This window comes from Pseudophryne corroboree (genome assembly GCF_028390025.1).
Source record: "Pseudophryne corroboree isolate aPseCor3 chromosome 3 unlocalized genomic scaffold, aPseCor3.hap2 SUPER_3_unloc_78, whole genome shotgun sequence".
NCBI lineage: Eukaryota > Metazoa > Chordata > Amphibia > Anura > Myobatrachidae > Pseudophryne > Pseudophryne corroboree.
Window position 1 is genome coordinate 461,441 of NW_026967572.1, and position 17,377 is coordinate 478,817.

The following is a 17,377-nucleotide window of genomic DNA, read 5'->3' on the forward strand; positions in this document are numbered from 1 at the left end:
GGTACGTCATTAGTAACCTTTTAGAAATTACCAATTTCTTATCGGGGGAAGCCCACGCTTCTTCACACACTTCGTTTAACTCCTCAGATGGGGGAAAAATCACTGGTAGTTTTTTCTCCCCAAACATAATACCCCTTTTTGTGATACCCGGGGTAAGATCAGAAATGTGCAACACATTTTTCATTGCCTCAATCATGTAACGTGTGGCCCTATTGGACATTACATTAGTCTCATCGTCGTCGACACTGGTATCAGTATCCGTGTCGACATCTGTGTCTGCCATCTGAGGTAGCGGGCGTTTTAGAGCCCCTGATGGCCTTTGAGACGCCTGGGCAGGCACGAGCTGAGAAGCCGGCTGTCCCATATTTGGTATGTCGTCAAACTTTTTATGTAATGAGTTGACACTTTCACGTAATTCCTTCCACAAGTCCATCCACTCAGGTGTCTCTATGTTATCAGACAGGGAATCTGACCACGCAGCTGCAGCACTGCACATCCATGCTGAAGCAATAGCCGGTCTCAGTATAGTACCTGAGTGTGTATATAGAGACTTCAGGATAGCCTCCTGCTTTCTATCCGCAGGCTCCTTTAGGGCGGCCGTATCCTGAGACGGTAGTGCCACCTTTTTTGACAGACGTGTGAGCGCTTTATCCACCCTAGGGGATGTCTCCCAACGTATCCTGTCCTCTGGCGGGAAAGGGTACGCCATTAGTAACTTTTTAGAAATTACCAGTTTCTTATCAGGGGAACACCACGCTTCTTCACACACTTCATTCAGCTCATCAGATGGGGGGAAAAACCAGTGGTTGCTTTTTCTCCCCAAACATAATACCCTTTTTTGTGGTACCTGGGTTAATGTCAGAAATGTGCAACACATTTTTCATTGCCGTAATCATGCAACGGATGGCCCTATTGGAATGTACACTAGTCTCTTCGTCGTCGACACTGGAGTCAGTATCCGTGTCGACATCTGTGTCTGCCATCTGAGGTAGTGGGCGTTTTTGAGCCCCTGATGGCTTTTGAGACGCCTGGGCAGGCACGTGCTGATAAGCCGGGCTGTCCCACATCTGCTAAGTCATCAAACCTTTTATGTAAGGAGTTGACACTGTCACGTAATTCCTTCCACATGTCCATCCATTCAGGTGTTGGCCCCGCAGGGGGTGACATCACATTTATTGGCATCTGCTCCGCCTCCACATAAGCCTCCTCATCAAACATGTCGACACAGCCGTACCGACACACCGCACACACACAGGAAATGCACTGACTGAGGACAGGACCCCACAAAGCCCTTTGGGGAGACAGAGAGAGAGTATGCCAGCACACACCAGAGCGCTATATAATACAGGGATTAATACTATACTGAGTTATTTCCCCTTATAGCTGCTATATATGTTATACTGCGCCTAAATTTAGTGCCCCCCCTCTCTTTTTTACCCTTTGTTGTTGTAAACTGCAGGGGAGAGCCTGGGAGCGATCCTTCTAGCGGAGCTGTGAGGGAAAAGTGGCGCCAGTGTGCTGAGGGAGATAGCCCCGCCCCTTTTTCGGCGGACTTCTCCAGCTTTTTTCTGGAATTCTGGCAGGGGTATTTTTCACATATATAGCCTCTGGGGCTATATATGGTGTCAGTTCGCCAGCCAAGGTGTTAATATTGCTGCTCAGGGCGCCCCCCCCAGCGCCCTGCACCCATCAGTGACCGGAGTGTGAGGTGTGCATGAGGAGCAATGGCGCACAGCTGCAGTGCTGTGCGCTACCTTGAAGAAGACTGAAGTCTTCTGCCGCCGATTTTCTGGACCACTTCTTGCTTCTGGCTCTGTAAGGGGGACGGCGGCGCGGCTCCGGGACCGAACGATCGAGGTCGGGTGCTGTGTTCGATCCCTCTGGAGCTAATGGTGTCCAGTAGCCTAAGAAGCCCAAGCTAGCTGCAAGCAGGTAGGTTCGCTTCTTCTCCCCTTAGTCCCTCGTTGCAGTGAGTCTGTTGCCAGCAGATCTCACTGTAAAATAAAAAAACCTAAAATATACTTTCTTTCTAGGAGCTCAGGAGAGCCCCTAGTGTGCATCCAGCTCAGCCGGGCACAAGATTCTAACTGAGGTCTGGAGGAGGGTCATAGTGGGAGGAGCCAGTGCACACCAGGTAGTCCTAAAGCTTTCTTTAGTTGTGCCCAGTCTCCTGCGGAGCCGCTATTCCCCATGGTCCTTACGGGGTCCCAGCATCCACTTAGGACGTCAGAGAAATAAATGAAATAACAAGCTTAAGGCTGCCAAAATCAGCCGCCCAAAGATCGTGGTCCGGCTCCTGTCCTACAAATAAAAAAACTGAATTCCTTGAGCCAGGAGGCGGGGATATAGGAAACTGGGCTGTTGCATTCTGGGAGGCTAAAAGCTTTTGATCGTTGATGCCAATCCGCTGACGCTACCTCATATTCCAGTGTATATCCTATGGATACTACTGTGGAACCTGCAAGAGAAAACATAGGTACCACACAGTGAGGGGGAGAGCAGGTATAACAGGGGCTGATGGCTCCTGATGTATGAGATACACCAGAGAGTGTGGGGTGGAGACTGGCCAGATCTCTGGGCTGGTAACACACAGTGACATGATGTGAGTGGGAGAGCAGGAGTATAATAGAGGCTGATGTCTCCTGATGTATGAGATACACCAGAGAGTGTGGGGAGGAGACTGGTCAGATCTCTGGGTTGGTAATACAGTGACATGTTGTGAGGGGAGAGCAGGAGTATATTAGGGGCTGATGGCTCCTGATGTATAAGATACACCAGAGAGTGTGGGGAGGAGACTGGTCAGATCTCTGGGCTGGTAACACACAGTGACATGATGTGAGGGGGAGAGCAGGAGTATAATAGGGGCTTATGGCTCCTGATGTATGAGATACACCAAAGAGTGTGGGGAGGAGACTCTTCAGATCTCTGGGCTGGTAACACACAGTTACATGATGTGAGGGGGAGAGCAGGAGTATAATAGAGGCTGATGTCTCCTGATGTATGAGATACACCAGAGAGTGTGGGGAGGAGACTGGTCAGATCTCTGGGTTGGTAATACAGTGACATGTTGTGAGGGGAGAGCAGGAGTATAATAGGGGCAGATGGCTCCTGATGTATGAGATACACCAGAGAGTGTGGGGAGGAGACTGGTCAGATCTCTGGGCTGGTAACACACAGTGACATGATGTGTGGGGGAGAGCAGGAGTATAATAGGGGCTGATGGCTCCTGATGTATGAGATACACCAGAGAGTGTGGGGAGGAGACTGGTCAGATATCTGTGCTGGTAACACACAGTGACATGATGTGAGGAGGAGAGTAGGAGTATAATAGGGGCAGATGGCTCCTGATGTATGAGATACACCAGAGAGTGTGGGGAGGAGACTGGTCAGATCTCTGGGCTGGTAACACACAGTGACATGATGTGAGGGGGAGAGTAGGAGTATAATAGGGGCAGATGGCTCCTGATGTATGAGATACACCAGAGAGTGTGGGGAGGAGACTGGTCAGATCTCTGGGCTGGTAACACACAGTGACATGATGTGAGGAGGAGAGCAGGAGTATAATAGGGGCTGATGGCTCCTGATGTATGAGATACACCAGAGAGTGTGGGGAGGAGACTGGTCAGATCTCTGGGCTGGTAACACACAGTGACATGATGTGAGGGGGAGAGCAGGAGTATAATAGGGGCTGATGGCTCCTGACTCCCTCACTGGGAAAATAAATATTCCTCATTAGTTTGTACTGACAGAGGAGGGTGTAGGATAAGAGATTGCTGTAGTGACTGAGCAGGGAGAATATGTGACTCTTTTCTGTAATAAGTGTTTATTACTCACCTGTGCTGATATCTGTAGGGATCTCCTCCTCCTTACACTGCTGATCACCCCTCACATACGTCTCTTCTTCTCCCTCTATATCTTCTGCCTTTATATCAGTCACATACGTCTCTTCTTCTCCCTCTATATCGTCTGTTTTAATATCAGACAGACGTTCTACCTAAAAAACAAACAAACACTATAATGACATTTGCATACAGTCAGATTAAACTGAGGTGAAACAGTATAATATCAGTGTATAAGACACACAGCTCCTCTACAGATCATATAGTGACAGTCACTTTGGTATATTGGTGAGACCCTAAATCCCACCTACCTGATCCTCCTGTGAGATCCTGTGATTCTCCTCTGTACAGTCCTGGGAATACAGAGGACGGGGACATCTCTCTGGGGTATCTCTGTTACTGGGCCCATCTGTAGGAGACACACAGTGACTGAGTACAGTGTATATATGTGATTATCAGATGATGTGTGTATATAGGGGCCCCCATACCTGCTCTCCCCTGTACAATACATGACAATCTCCTCTTACCCAGTGATGTGAGGGGCCGGTGATTCTCCATCATCACGTCCTTGTACAGACCCCTGTGTTCCTCTATATACTCCCCCTCCTGCATGGAGACATAGACAGTGACATCCTGATACCTTATAGGAACCTGACACACACAGTGATACAGTCATCACCCAGACACTTCCCCTGGTGTTACTGTATAATGTCCCATTCCCAGCAGTCACCTCTCCAGTCATCACCCAGACACATCCCCTGGTGTTACTGTATAATGTCCCATTCCCAGCAGTCACCTCTCCAGTTATCACCCAGACACATCCCCTGGTGTTACTGTATAATGCCCCATTCCCAGCAGTCACATCTCCAGTCATCACCCAGACACATCCCCTGGTGTTACTGTATAATGTCCCATCCCAGCAGTCACCTCTCCAGTCATCACCCAGACACATCCCCCGGTGTTACTGTATAATGTCCCATTCCCAGCAGTCACCTCTCCAGTCATCACCCAGACACGTCCCCCGGCGTTACTGTATAATGTCCCATTCCCAGCAATCACCTCTCCAGTCATCACCCAGACACGTCCCCCGGTGTTACTGTATAATGTCCCATTCCCAGCAGTCACCTCTCCAGTCATCACCCAGACACATCCCCCGGTGTTACTGTATAATGCCACATTCCCAGCAGTCACCTCTCCAGTCATCACCCAGACACATCCCCCGGTGTTACTGTATAATGTCCCATTCCCAGCAGTCACCTCTCCAGTCATCACCCAGACACGTCCCCTGGTGTTACTGTATAATGTCCCATTCCCAGCAGTCACCTCTCCAGTCATCACCCAGACACGTCCCCTGGAGTTACTGTATAATGTCCCATTCCCAGCAGTTACCTCTCCAGTCATCATCCAAACACGTCCCCTGGTGTTACTGTATAATATTACCTTCCCAGCAGTCACCTCTCCAGTCATCACCCAGACACATCCCCCGGTGTTACTGTATAATGTCCCATTCCCAGCAGTCACCTCTCCAGTCATCACCCAGACACATCCCCCGGTGTTACTGTATAATGTCCCATTCCCAGCAGTCACCTCTCCAGTCATCACCCAGACACGTCCCCCGGTGTTACTGTATAATGTCCCATTCCCAGCAATCACCTCTCCAGTCATCACCCAGACACGTCCCCCGGTGTTACTGTATAATGTCTCATTCCCAGCAGTCACCTCTCCAGTCATCACCCAGACACATCCCCCGGTGTTACTGTATAATGCCACATTCCCAGCAGTCACCTCTCCAGTCATCACCCAGACACATCCCCCGGTGTTACTGTATAATGTCCCATTCCCAGCAGTCACCTCTCCAGTCATCACCCAGACACGTCCCCTGGTGTTACTGTATAATGTCCCATTCCCAGCAGTCACCTCTCCAGTCATCACCCAGACACGTCCCCTGGTGTTACTGTATAATGTCCCATTCCCAGCAGTCACCTCTCCAGTCATCATCCAGACACGTCTCCTGGTGTTACTGTATAATGTCCCATTCCCAGCAGTCACCTCTCCAGTCATCACCCAGACACATCCCCTGGTGTTACTGTATAATGTGCCATTCCCAGCAGTCACATCTCCAGTCATCACCCAGACACATCCCCCGGTGTTACTGTATAATGTCCCATTCCCAGCAGTCACCTCTCCAGTCATCACCCAGACACATCCCCCGGTGTTACTGTATAATGGCCCTCATTCCGAGTCGATCGGTCGCAAGGCGAATTTAGCAGAGTTATACACGCTAAGCCTACGCCTACTGGGAGTGTATCTTAGCATCTTAAAATTGCGACTGAAGTATTCGCAATATTGCGATCACAAACTACTTAGCAGTTTCAGAGTAGCTCCACACTTACTCTGCCTGTGCGATCAGTTCAGTGCTTGTCGTTCCAGGTTTGACGTCATAAACACACCCAGCGTTCGCTCAGACACTCCCCCGTTTCTCCGGCCACTCCTGCGTTTTTTCCGGAAACAGTAGCGTTTTTATCCACACGCCCCTAAAACGCCGTGTTTCCGCCCAGTAACACCCATTTCCTGTCAATCACACTACGATCGCCGGAGCGATGAAAAAGCCGTGAGTAAAAATACTATCTTCATTGTTAAATTACTTGGCGCAGTCGCAGTGCGAATATTGCGCATGCGTACTAAGCGGCTTTTCATTGCGATGCGATGAAAAAGAACGAGTGAACGACTCGGAATGAGGGCCAATGTCCCATTCCCAGCAGTCACCTCTCCAGACATCACCCAGACACGTCCCCCGGTGTTACTGTATAATGTCCCATTCCCAGCAGTCCCCTCTCTAGTCACCACGCAGACCAGTCCCCCGATGTTACTGTATAATGCCCCATTCCCAGCAGTCACCTCTCCAGTCATCACCCAGACACATCCCCCGGTGTTACTGTATAATGTCCCATTCCCAGCAATCACCTCTCCAGTCATCACCCAGACACGTCCCCTGGTGTTACTGTATAATGCCCCATTCTCAGCAGTCATGTCTCCAGTCATCACCCAGACACATCCCCCGGTGTTACTGTATAATGGCCCTCATTCCGAGTCGATCGGTCGCAAGGCGAATTTAGCAGAGTTATACACGCTAAGCCTACGCCTACTGGGAGTGTATCTTAGCATCTTAAAATTGCGACTGAAGTATTCGCAATATTGCGATCACAAACTACTTAGCAGTTTCAGAGTAGCTCCACACTTACTCTGCCTGTGCGATCAGTTCAGTGCTTGTCGTTCCAGGTTTGACGTCATAAACACACCCAGCGTTCGCTCAGACACTCCCCCGTTTCTCCGGCCACTCCTGCGTTTTTTCCGGAAACAGTAGCGTTTTTATCCACACGCCCCTAAAACGCCGTGTTTCCGCCCAGTAACACCCATTTCCTGTCAATCACACTACGATCGCCGGAGCGATGAAAAAGCCGTGAGTAAAAATACTATCTTCATTGTTAAATTACTTGGCGCAGTCGCAGTGCGAATATTGCGCATGCGTACTAAGCGGCTTTTCATTGCGATGCGATGAAAAAGAACGAGTGAACGACTCGGAATGAGGGCCAATGTCCCATTCCCAGCAGTCACCTCTCCAGACATCACCCAGACACGTCCCCCGGTGTTACTGTATAATGTCCCATTCCCAGCAGTCCCCTCTCCAGTCACCACGCAGACCAGTCCCCCGATGTTACTGTATAATGCCCCATTCCCAGCAGTCACCTCTCCAGTCATCACCCAGACACATCCCCCGGTGTTACTGTATAATGTCCCATTCCCAGCAATCACCTCTCCAGTCATCACCCAGACACGTCCCCTGGTGTTACTGTATAATGCCCCATTCTCAGCAGTCATGTCTCCAGTCATCACCCAGACACATCCCCCGGTGTTACTGTATAATGGCCCTCATTCCGAGTCGATCGGTCGCAAGGCGAATTTAGCAGAGTTATACACGCTAAGCCTACGCCTACTGGGAGTGTATCTTAGCATCTTAAAATTGCGACTGAAGTATTCGCAATATTGCGATCACAAACTACTTAGCAGTTTCAGAGTAGCTCCACACTTACTCTGCCTGTGCGATCAGTTCAGTGCTTGTCGTTCCAGGTTTGACGTCATAAACACACCCAGCGTTCGCTCAGACACTCCCCCGTTTCTCCGGCCACTCTTGCGTTTTTTCCGGAAACAGTAGCGTTTTTATCCACACGCCCCTAAAACGCCGTGTTTCCGCCCAGTAACACCCATTTCCTGTCAATCACACTACGATCGCCGGAGCGATGAAAAAGCCGTGAGTAAAAATACTATCTTCATTGTTAAATTACTTGGCGCAGTCGCAGTGCGAATATTGCGCATGCGTACTAAGCGGCTTTTCATTGCGATGCGATGAAAAAGAACGAGTGAACGACTCGGAATGAGGGCCAATGTCCCATTCCCAGCAGTCACCTCTCCAGACATCACCCAGACACGTCCCCCGGTGTTACTGTATAATGTCCCATTCCCAGCAGTCCCCTCTCCAGTCACCACGCAGACCAGTCCCCCGATGTTACTGTATAATGCCCCATTCCCAGCAGTCACCTCTCCAGTCATCACCCAGACACATCCCCCGGTGTTACTGTATAATGTCCCATTCCCAGCAATCACCTCTCCAGTCATCACCCAGACACGTCCCCTGGTGTTACTGTATAATGCCCCATTCTCAGCAGTCATGTCTCCAGTCATCACCCAGACACATCCCCTGGTGTTACTGTATAATGACCCATTCCCAGCAGTCACCTCTCCAGTCATCACCCAGACACGTCCCCTGGTGTTACTGTATAATGTCCCATTCCCAGCAGTCACCTCTCCAGTCATCACCCAGACACATCCCCTGGTGTTACTGTATAATGCCCCATTCCCGGCAGTCACATCTCCAGTCATCACCCAGACACATCCCCTGGTGTTACTGTATAATGCCCCATTCCCAGCAGTCACCTCTCCAGTCATCACCCAGACACATTCCCTGGTGTTACTGTATAATGTCCCATTCCCAGCAGTCACTTCTCCAGTCATCATCCAGACACATACCCTGGTGTTACTGTATAATGCCCCATTCCCGGCAGTCACATCTCCAGTCATCACCCAGACACGTTCCCTGGTGTTACTGTATAATGCCCCATTCCCAGCAGTCACCTCTCCAGTCATCACCCAGACACATTCCCTGGTGTTACTGTATAATGCCCCATTCCCAACAGTCACCTCTCCAGTCATTACTCAGACACGTCCCCTGGTGTTACTGTATAATGTCCCATTCCCAGCAGTCACCTCTCCAGTCATCACCCAGACACATCCCCTGGTGTTACTGTATAATGTGCCATTCCCAGCAGTCACATCTCCAGTCATCACCCAGACACATCCCCCGGTGTTACTGTATAATGTCCCATTCCCAGCAGTCACCTCTCCAGTCATCACCCAGACACATCCCCCGGTGTTACTGTATAATGGCCCTCATTCCGAGTCGATCGGTCGCAAGGCGAATTTAGCAGAGTTATACACGCTAAGCCTACGCCTACTGGGAGTGTATCTTAGCATCTTAAAATTGCGACTGAAGTATTCGCAATATTGCGATCACAAACTACTTAGCAGTTTCAGAGTAGCTCCACACTTACTCTGCCTGTGCGATCAGTTCAGTGCTTGTCGTTCCAGGTTTGACGTCATAAACACACCCAGCGTTCGCTCAGACACTCCCCCGTTTCTCCGGCCACTCCTGCGTTTTTTCCGGAAACAGTAGCGTTTTTATCCACACGCCCCTAAAACGCCGTGTTTCCGCCCAGTAACACCCATTTCCTGTCAATCACACTACGATCGCCGGAGCAATGAAAAAGCCGTGAGTAAAAATACTATCTTCATTGTTAAATTACTTGGCGCAGTCGCAGTGCGAATATTGCGCATGCGTACTAAGCGGCTTTTCATTGCGATGCGATGAAAAAGAACGAGTGAACGACTCGGAATGAGGGCCAATGTCCCATTCCCAGCAGTCACCTCTCCAGACATCACCCAGACACGTCCCCCGGTGTTACTGTATAATGTCCCATTCCCAGCAATCACCTCTCCAGTCATCACCCAGACACGTCCCCCGGTGTTACTGTATAATGTCCCATTCCCAGCAATCACCTCTCCAGTCATCACCTAGACACGTCCCCCGGTGTTACTGTATAATGTCCCATTCCCAGCAGTCACCTCTCCAGTCATCACCCAGACACGTCCCCTGGTGTTACTGTATAATGTCCCATTCCCAGCAGTCACCTCTCCAGTCATCATCCAGACACGTCCCCTGGTGTTACTGTATAATGTTCCCTTCCCAGCAGTCACCTCTCCAGTCATCACCTAGACACATCCCCCTGTGTTACTGTATAATGTCCCATTCCCAGCAGTCACCTCTCCAGTCATCACCCAGACACATCCCCCGGTGTTACTGTATAATGTCCCATTCCCAGCAGTCACCTCTCCAGTCATCACCCAGACACGTCCCCTGGTGTTACTGTATAATGTCCCATTCCCAGCAGTCACATCTCCAGTCATCACCCAGACACATCCCCTGGTGTTACTGTATAATGCCCCATTCCAAGCAGTCACCTCTCCAGTCATCACCCAGACACATCCCCTGGTGTTACTGTATAATGTCCCATTCCCAGCAGTCACATCTCCAGTCATCACCCAGACACATCCCCCGGTGTTACTGTATAATGTCCCATTCCCAGCAGTCACCTCTCCAGTCATCACCCAGACACATCCCCTGGTGTTACTGTATAATGTCCCATTCCCAGCAGTCACATCTCCAGTCATCACCCAGACACATCCCCCGGTGTTACTGTATAATGTCCCATTCCCAGCAGTCACCTCTCCAGTCATCACCCAGACACATCCCCCGGTGTTACTGTATAATGCCCCATTCCCAGCAGTCACCTCTCCGGTCATCACCCAGACCTGTCCCCCGATGTTACTGTATAATGTCCCATTCCCAGCAGTCCCCTCTCCAGTCACCACGCAGACCTGTCCCCCGATGTTACTGTATAATGCCCCATTCCCAGCAGTCACCTCTCCAGTCATCACCCAGACACATCCCCCGGTGTTACTGTATAATGTCCCATTCCCAGCAATCACCTCTCCAGTCATCACCCAGACACGTCCCCCGGTGTTACTGTATAATGTCCCATTCCCAGCAGTCACCTCTCCAGTCATCACCCAGACACATCCCCTGGTGTTACTGTATAATGCCCCATTCTCAGCAGTCATGTCTCCAGTCATCACCCAGACACATCCCCTGGTGTTACTGTATAATGACCCATTCCCAGCAGTCACCTCTCCAGTCATCACCCAGACACGTCCCCTGGTGTTACTGTATAATGTCCCATTCCCAGCAGTCACCTCTCCAGTCATCACCCAGACACATCCCCTGGTGTTACTGTATAATGCCCCATTCCCGGCAGTCACATCTCCAGTCATCACCCAGACACATCCCCTGGTGTTACTGTATAATGCCCCATTCCCAGCAGTCACCTCTCCAGTCATCACCCAGACACATTCCCTGGTGTTACTGTATAATGTCCCATTCCCAGCAGTCACTTCTCCAGTCATCATCCAGACACATACCCTGGTGTTACTGTATAATGCCCCATTCCCGGCAGTCACATCTCCAGTCATCACCCAGACACGTTCCCTGGTGTTACTGTATAATGCCCCATTCCCAGCAGTCACCTCTCCAGTCATCACCCAGACACATCCCCTGGTGTTACTGTATAATGCCCCATTCCCAACAGTCACCTCTCCAGTCATTACTCAGACACGTCCCCTGGTGTTACTGTATAATGTCCCATTCCCAGCAGTCACCTCTCCAGTCATCACCCAGACACATCCCCTGGTGTTACTGTATAATGTCCCAATCCCAGCAGTCACCTCTCCAGTCATCACCCAGACACATCCCCTGGTGTTACTGTATAATGTCCCATTCACAGCAGTCACCTCTCCAGTCATCACCCAGACACATCCCCTGGTGTTACTATATAATGTCCCATTCCCAGCAGTCATGTCTCCAGTCATCACCCAGACACGTCCCCTGGTGTTACTGTATAATGCCCCATTCCCAGCAGTCACCTCTTCAGTCATCACCCAGACACATTCCCTGGTGTTACTGTATAATGTCCCATTCCCAGCAGTCACTTCTCCAGTCATCATCCAGACACATCCCCTGGTGTTACTGTATAATGCCCCATTCCCAGCAGTCACCTCTCCAGTCATCACCCAGACACATCCCCTGGTGTTACTGTATAATGCCCCATTCCCAACAGTCACATCTCCAGTCATTACTCAGACACGTCCCCTGGTGTTACTGTATAATGTCCCATTCCCAGCAGTCACCTCTCCAGTCATCACCCAGACACATCCCCTGGTGTTACTGTATAATGTCCCAATCCCAGCAGTCACCTCTCCAGTCATCACCCAGACACATCCCCTGGTGTTACTGTATAATGTCCCATTCACAGCAGTCACCTCTCCAGTCATCACCCAGACACATCCCCTGGTGTTACTATATAATGTCCCATTCCCAGCAGTCATGTCTCCAGTCATCACCTAGACACGTCCCCTGGTGTTACTGTATAATGCCCCATTCCCAGCAGTCACCTCTTCAGTCAGCAGCTGAATGATCTTGTTGGTGAGTTCAATGATCTTCTCGTCACTGTGTCTCTCATGTGTCAGTGAGTGAGGTGGAGGCACCGTGATTGGGCTCTGGGTCCTTCTCAGTCCTCCTGACACAAGAGGATGGCTGCTGGGTGTCTCACGCTCACAGGATGTCTTCTTCACAACTGTTTAATACTGCGAAATGGGGGAGACACTATCACTGTAAATACTACCACATCCCCTCAGCTCCCAGTCATGTTCCTGTATTATTACTATAGATATAAGTGATGTAACAGTGATGCTCTCAGATCCCCTCACCTCCCCAGTCATGTTCCTGTATTATTACTATAGATATAAGTGATGTCACTGTGACATTCCCAGATCCCCTCACCTCCCCAGACATGTCCCTGTATTATTACTATAGATATAAGTGATGTCACTGTGACATTCCCAGATCCCCTCACCTCCCCAGACATGTCCCTGTATTATTACTATAGATATAAGTTGTTACTGTGACACTCCCAGATCCCCTCACCTCCCCAGTCATGTCCCTGTATTATTACTATAGATATAAGTGATGTCACTGTGATGCTCTCAGATCCCCTCACCTCCCCAGTCATTTCCCTATATTATTACTATAGATATAACTCATGTAACTGTGACGCTCCCAGAGCCCCTCTCCTCCCCAGACATGTCCCTGTATTATTACTATAGATATAAGTTGTTACTGTGACACTCCCAGATCCCCTCACCTCCCCAGTCATGTCCCTGTATTATTACTATAGATATAAGTTGTTACTGTGACACTCCCAGATCCCCTCACCTCCCCAGTCATGTCCCTGTATTATTACTATAGATATAAGTGATGTCCCTGTGATGCTCCCAGATTCCCTCTCCTCCCCAGACATGTCCCTGTATTATTACTATAGATATAAGTGATGTCACTGTGACATTCCCAGATCCCGTCACCTCCCCAGTCATGTCCCTGTATTATTACTATTCAGTGGTGGAAATGGGGCGGTATACGGCGGTATGGTATACCCCGCCACTTCTTCCACTGACCCGGAAATGGGCCCATGAAAGTGCCGCAGGAGGCGAGGGAAGTGGCCATCCTGCTGCACATGGTGCTCCCCGTCCCTGCGCGGCAGCCGGCGGCTGTGTAGAGCACTGTAGTAGCTCACAGCCGCTCACTGACGCCAGCCGCCCACCACCAGCCTCCTGGTGCCAGCCACTAGCCGCCCGACGTCGCCAGCAGCCCACCGCTCACTGCTGCCCGCAACAAATAAAGGTAATGTTCCCCTGCTGTCACCTCTCTCCCAGCTGTCACTGTCATCACTCTCCCTGTCGTCACTGTCCCTGTCATCACTGTCGTCACTCTCCCTGTCGTCACTCTCCCTGTCATCACTGTCTCTCTCCCTGTCGTCACTCTGGCTGTCCCTGCTGTCACTCTGGCTGTCCCTGCTGTCACAATTTCGGCTCATTCAGTGTGCTACAATGTGAATGTCGGCTCATTCAGTGTGCTACAATGTGAATGTCGGCTCATTCAGTGTGCTACAATGTGAATGTCGGCTCATTCAGTGTGCTACAATGTGAATTTCGGCTCATTCAGTGTGCTACAATGTGAATTTCGGCTCATTCAGTGTGCTACAATGTGAATTTCGGCTCATTCAGTGTGCTACAATGTGAATTTTGGCTCATTCAGTGTGCTATAATGTGAATTTCGGCTCATTCAGTGTACTATAATGTGAATGTCGGCTCATTCAGTGAGCTACAATGTGAATGTCGGCTCATTCGGTGTGCTACAATGTGAATGTCGGCTCATTCAGTGTGCTACAATGTGAATTTAGGCTCATTCAGTGTGCTATAAGGTGAAAGGGGCACCAGTACTAGATAGTATAAGGCAGAGAATGCTAAAGCTGTATCAGGGCATGCTGGGATGTGTAGTTTCTCAACAGCTGGAGGGCCGCAGTTTGGACATGCTATGAAAACACAGGCTGCTCCCCCTGTATACTGTATCAACACAGGCAGCTCCCCCTGTATATTATGTCAACACAGGCCGCTCCTCCTGTATACTATGACAACACAGGCTGTTCCCCCTGTATACTATGTCAACACAGGCCGCTCCCCCTGTATACTATGACAGCACAGGATGCTACCCCTGTATATTATGACAACACAGGCCACTCCTCCTGTCTATTATGACAATAAATGCCACTCCCCCTGTATATTATGTCAACACAGGCCGCTCCTCCTGTATACTATGACAACACAGGCTGTTCCCCCTGTATACTATGTCAACACAGGCCGCTCCCCCTGTATACTATGACAGCACAGGATGCTACCCCTGTATATTATGACAACACAGGCAGCTCCCCCTGCATATTATGACAACACAGGTCACTGCCCCTGTATACTATGACAGCACACGATGCTACCCCTGTATATTATGACAACACAGGCCGCTCCTCCTGTATACTATGACAGCACAGGATGCTACCCCTTTATATTATGACAACACAGGATGCTACCCCTGTATATTATGACAACACAGGCAGCTCCCCCTGCATATTATGACAACACAGGTCACTGCCCCTGTATACTATGACAGCACACGATGCTACCCCTGTAAATTATGACAACACAGGCCGCTACTCCTGTATACTATGACAGCACAGGATGCTACCCCTTTATATTATGACAACACATGCCACTCCTTCTGTATAGAAAGACAATACATGCCGCTCACCCTATATAATAATAGTAACAAGACACCACAGGCACCTCCCCCTGTATAAAAGGGCAACACAGCTCGCTCCACCTGTATTATGGTAACGGCGGGGTCTGCGCCACCTGTATTATGGTAACACCGGGGTCTGCGCCTCCTGTATTACGGTAACGGCGGGGTCTGCGCCACCTGTATTATGGTAACGGGGAGGTCTGCGCTACCTGTATTATGGTAACGGCGGGGCATGCGCCACCTGTATTACGGTAACGGCGGGGACTGTGCCACCTGTATTACGGTAACGGCGGGATCTGTGCTACCTGTATTACGGTAACGGCTGGGTCTGCGCCACCTGTATTACGGTAACGGCAGGGTCTGCGCCACCTGTATTACGGTAACGGTGGGGTCTGCGCCACCTGTATTACGGTAACGGCGGGGTCTGCACCACCTGTATTACGGTAACGGCAGGGTCTGCTCCACCTGTATTACAGTAATAGGACACTAGAGTGTCAGCCACCTGTACAGGGATAATGCAGCACCAGAGGCTGCTCCAGCTGCACTATAACAAGGCACCAGAGGCTGCTCCCCCTGTAGTACAGAACCTGACACCAGAGCTGCTCAGCCTATAGAATAATAATAATAATATTATCATTACCTGCTGCCAGACACAGCAATGGCTGCTCTCTGCTCCTGCTGCCTTGTGGGAATGATAGAAGGAAGGCGGAGCTCAGACCAGGGGAAAATGGCCGCCGCTCCTGACGTTACTACACGGTAGATGCTAGAATCAAGTGGGCTAAGGGACCTTCTCCGTAAGGGGGAGGAGTTATGACGCAAGGGGGAGGAGCTAGGCCAGCGGGATAGTTCAGAACCAACCGTTACTACACGGCCAGGGAACCTATTGCAGCTGCCGGACTGGTCTACAAGAAAATGGCCGCCGGACTCCTGCACCGAGGACATATATGGAATTAATTATCACAACGTTTCCCACCATGGGCCTCTGAATATCCCCCCCCATGCCTCCCAATTGTCCCGATTCTCGCTGTCCCGCGCTGGGGGACGCTATGCGCATGCCAGAGAGGGGGCATGCCAGGGAGCGACGATTTCTGGGCTGCAGCCTATTAACAGGAGAGTGATAGGATACGGCGGCCAATGGGCGGGAGAATGGGCGGGGCAGGGAATGTTGCAGAGTGAATGGTATCTGCGGCCTATGAGAAGGAGAGAGGGCGGGACTGGGTGTGATAGGATATGGGCGCAATAGTGGGCGGAGCAGGGATGGTTTCTTAGTGACGAGACGCTGCGGCCTATAGACAGTGAGTGGGCGGGGCTGTTCGTGGTTGCTTAGTTCCCGTTGTAGTCACTACCCATAATCCCATGCGCTCTGCTGACGATGACTCGGATATTCCGCTCCACCTACTTCCGGTACACGGTCCGCTCCGTCCAGGGTGTGCTGGTTGTGTCTATGTTGCCTTCGTGCAAAGTACCCGGACGTGATCTCGTGCCGCCTCATCCTCCAGGTAATGTCCTCTCATCCCACCTGTCTCCTGCCCCCACCTCTCCTAATACCCCCTCTCCTGCCCCCATCCTCTCCTATTACACCCTCTCCTGTCCCATCCTCTCCTAATACCCCCTCTCCTGCCCCCATCCTATCCTAATACCCCTCTCCTGCCCCCATCCTCTCCTAATACCCCCTCTCCTGCCCCCATCCTATCCTAATACCCCTCTCCTGCCCCCATCCTCTCCTAATACCCCCTCTCCTGCCCCCATCCTCTCCTAATACCCCCTCTCCTGCCCCAACCTCACCTAATACCCCCTCTCCTGCCCCCATCCTCTCCTAATACCCCCTCTCAGTGACGTGAGGGTAGTACACTCCGCACACACACGAGGTTAGGTGTACCAGTACAGTGACGTGTGGAGAAGTGAGGGTAGTACACTCCGCACACACACACACGAGGTTGGGTGTACCAGTACAGTGACGTGTGGAGAAGTGAGGGTAGTACACTCCGCACACACACACGAGGTTGGGTGTACCAGTACAGTGACGTGTGGAGAAGTGAGGGTAGTACACTCCGCACACACACACGAGGTTGGGTGTACCAGTACAGTGACGTGTGGAGAAGTGAGGGTAGTACACTCCGCACAC

The 17,377-nt window shown here is 50.8% G+C and overlaps 1 protein-coding gene across 1 annotated transcript in view; it reads right to left on the reverse strand.

Moving 5' to 3' along the window:
• The window catches only part of LOC134984727 (zinc finger protein 271-like), a 208,064-nt gene extending 203,821 nt beyond the window's left edge, over positions 1 to 4,243 (reverse strand). Inside the window, exons 1-2 of the mRNA XM_063950233.1 lie at positions 4,147 to 4,243; positions 3,835 to 3,990 (exon numbers count right to left, since the gene is read on the reverse strand). The gene's annotated coding sequence lies outside the window, so the exon portion shown is untranslated. The remainder of the gene's footprint in view (positions 1 to 3,834; positions 3,991 to 4,146) is intronic.
• Between the last annotated feature and the right edge of the window lie 13,134 nt (positions 4,244 to 17,377).